Source organism: Schistocerca americana, chromosome 6, assembly GCF_021461395.2.
Source record: "Schistocerca americana isolate TAMUIC-IGC-003095 chromosome 6, iqSchAmer2.1, whole genome shotgun sequence".
NCBI lineage: Eukaryota > Metazoa > Arthropoda > Insecta > Orthoptera > Acrididae > Schistocerca > Schistocerca americana.
In genome coordinates, this window is record NC_060124.1 from 211,627,698 (window position 1) to 211,630,357 (window position 2,660).

The following is a 2,660-nucleotide window of genomic DNA, read 5'->3' on the forward strand; positions in this document are numbered from 1 at the left end:
ATAATCCAATGAATTACAAACCAGTATCACTGCTGGCGATTTGCAGTAGAATTTCGGAACATACTGTGTTAGAACATTGTGAATTACGTCGAAGGTGGGTCTATTGACACATGGTCAGCACGGATTCAGAAAATATCGTTCTTGTGGAATTCAGCTAGCTCTTTATTATAATGAGTGTTATCGACAAGAGGTCTCAAATTAATTCCATATTTGCAGATTTCCAAAAGCCTTTTTACACTGTTACTCACGAGAGAGCTCTAATAAAATTGGGTGCCTAGGGAGTATCGTTTCAGTTGTGCGACTGAGTTCGTGATTTCCTGGCGGAAAGGGCCAGTACGTAGTAAGCGGCGGAAAGTCATCGAGCAGATTGTAGTGTTATCTGGCGTTCCTCAAGGAAGTGTTATACGACTCCTGTGGTTTCTAGTTTATATAAACGATGTAGAAATCGATGTAAGCAGCCATCTTAGATTTTTTGCAGATGGTGCTGTCATTTACTGTCTAGTCATCAGAAGGAAACCAGTTGCAAAATGGCTTACACATGGTATCTGTGTTATGTGCAAAGTGTCAGTTGTGTCTGAACAAGAAACCGTCTGAGCTCATTCAAATGTATACTAAAAGAAATCCGTTCAGTTTGGGTCAGAAGATAAATCACTCAAATCTAAAGCCTGTCAATTCAACTAAATACCTAGGAATTATAATTATGAACAGAAATTAGAACGACCACATAGGTAATGTTGTAGCGAAGGTAAATCAAACGCTGCGTTTTATTGGCAGAATACTTAGGGGGTGCAACAGGTCTACTAAGAGGAGTGTCCACACTACGCTTGTTCGTCCTCTGCTGAAGAACTGCTGTGCAGTATGGGATCCTTACCAGATAGGACGCGCGGAGGACATCGAAAAAGTTGAAAGAAGGCTACCTCGTTTTGTGTTATCGAGAAATAGGGGAGATATTGTCATGGATATGATTGGGATATAAACCATTAAAACAAAGGCGTTTCTCGTTGCGACGAGATCTTTTGACGAAAATTCAAACACCAGCTTCCTCCTCTGAACATGAAAACATTTGTTTTGTCGCCAGCCTACACAGAGAGAAATCGGAGATCGTACAGAAATACTTAACGGTTCATATTTGCTCACGCGCTGTTAGAGAGTGGAAGGGTAGCGAAATAGTCTGGAGGTGGTTCGGGGAACAGTCTGCCTGGCACTTGAGTGCGAGTTACGGGGTATTCATGTACAGATCTGACCACGCTAAAGAAGCCGATGAGCATTGAATGACAGTGCAAGCTTGTTACTGATGTTTGTGGCCTACAGCGCTTGCCAGGATAAGCTTGCAGAGCAATGTATTAGCCATCCCCTTAAAATAGTACATTGGTCACTTTGGCATGGTATAGGCGTTGCAGAACTGGTAATAGCTGGCCATGTGAAGCTCCGTCGCTGGAATACATTATATCAGTGAAGTTACACTGAAGAGCCAAAAGAAACTGGTACACCTGCCTAATATAGTGTAGGGCTCCCGCGAGCAGGCAGAAGAGCCACAACACGACGTGGCATGGATCGACTAATCTCTGAAATAATACTGGAGGGAACTGACACCATGAATCCTGCAGGGCTGTCCATAAATCCGTAAGAGTACGAGGGAGTGGAGATCTCTTCTGTACAGCACATTGCAAGGCATCCCAGATATGCTCAATAATGTTCATGTCTGGGGAGTTTGGTGGCCAACGGAAGCGTTTACACTCAGAAGAGTGTTCCTGGAGGCACTCTGTTGCAATTCTGAACGTGTGGGGCGTCGCATTATCCTGCAATAATTGCCCAAGTCTGTCGGAATGCACAATGGAAATGGGTGCAGGATGCATCGTATCTAGACATATCAGGGGTCCCATATCACTTCAACTGCACACTCTCCACACCATTACAGAGCCTCTGCCAGGTTGAACATTCCCCTGTGAACATGAAGGGTCCGTGCATTCATGAGGTTATCTCCATGCCCGTACACGTCCATCCGCTCGATATAATTTGAAACGAGACTCGGCCGACCAGGCAACTTGTTTCCAGTCATCAACAGCCCAATGTCGATGTTTACTGGCACAGGCGAGGCGTAATGCTTTGTGTCGCGCAGTGATGAAGGGTACATGAATGGGCCTTCAGCTTCGAAAGCCCAAATCGACGACGTTTCGTTGAATGGTTCGCACGCTGGCGCTTTTTATTGCTCAGCGTTGAAATCCGCAGCAATTTAGGGAAGGGTTGCACCTCTGTCACTCTGAACGACTCTCTTAATCGTCGTTGCTCCCGTTCTTGCAGGATCTTTCTCCGGCTGCAGTGATGATGTTTTACCGGATTTCAGATATTCATGGTACACTCGTGAAATGGTCGTAAGGGAAAAATACCCGCTTCGTCGCTTCCTCGGAGATGCTGTGTCCCACCGCTCGTGTGACGACTATAACACCACATTACATCAAACTCACTTGCATCTTATTAAGCTGCGACTGTAGCAACAGCAACCGATCTAACAACTGCGCCAGACACTTGTTGTCTTATATAGGCGTTTCCGATCGCAGCGCTTTGTTCTGCCTGTTGACGTATCTCTCTGAATACGCATGCCTATACCAGTCTCTTTGGCTCTTCGATGTGTACATGTATATGGGCCAGCAATGTTTATG